Here is a 969-nt window from a genome sequence, read left to right as displayed (position 1 = left end):
TTTTTTTTTTTTTTTTTTTGTGGTACCAGCGATCAAACTCAGGGCCTTGCAATTGCCAAACTAGCACTTATTCCACTGAGCTATCTCCCCAGGCCGCATCTATGGTTCTTGAAACTGTCCCATTTTTAACTCAATAGAACTTTTTCCTTTTTTGCTTCTCTCAAACCGATTTCTCTCTTTAAAATCATTCATCTCTCTGGCTGTAGTGAGCCTCTATCCCCAAGTACTACACCTAATGTGCCAGTACCAACACACGCCTGGGCTGAATGTTGCTGGCTTTAACCAATCCGCTTCCCTGGCTTATGCGCTCTCTCCTGAAGTGTTCCCACTGCCCACGCTTACCTCACACCGGGTGTGCTGACCAGGAGCCAGACGTAAGGATCAGTGGGTCTCTGCGTGATCTGTTCTACCCAAGGAGAAATGACTGCAGGAATGAGGAAAACATAGACCAAAAAAACCCCAAAATCTGGATAAGGTGGTGACACCTCAGCCTATTTAAGGAGCCAACACCCACCTACCCCCCAGCAACAATATAGGCATTTATTTTATACCTTTGCAAAATTAGTAACATGTGACACAAGGTAGCCTAGTGACTAATAGCTGACAAAAACCAGTCAGGATGCTTATCTCAGGATTGAGGTAGCTTCTCTGCTTTAGGCACTGAGGCCTAGTCCTGTTCACACACCTTTGACCTATTTTCCAGCTTCCATGGCTCTCAACAAGGGGGAACAGGGAGATAGCTCAGCGGTCTAAGCACGTGCCTGGCAAACGCAAGGACCTGGATTTGATCCCTGGTATTGTATGCTGTGCCAGCCCCACGCTAAGCCGGCTTGGTGGTACATACCTGTAATTCCAGCACTAGGGAGATTGAGATTGGAGGATCATTATGAGTCTGAGCTCTGTAGTGAGACTCTGTACCAAATAAATTAATTAATTAAATATTTTTTAAATTTTTAAATAAAAATAAAA

This window comes from Octodon degus, unplaced genomic scaffold (genome assembly GCF_000260255.1).
Source record: "Octodon degus isolate 3935 unplaced genomic scaffold, OctDeg1.0 scaffold00374, whole genome shotgun sequence".
In the NCBI taxonomy this organism is placed as follows: Eukaryota; Metazoa; Chordata; class Mammalia; order Rodentia; family Octodontidae; genus Octodon; species Octodon degus.
This window is presented reverse-complemented; position numbering follows the sequence as displayed.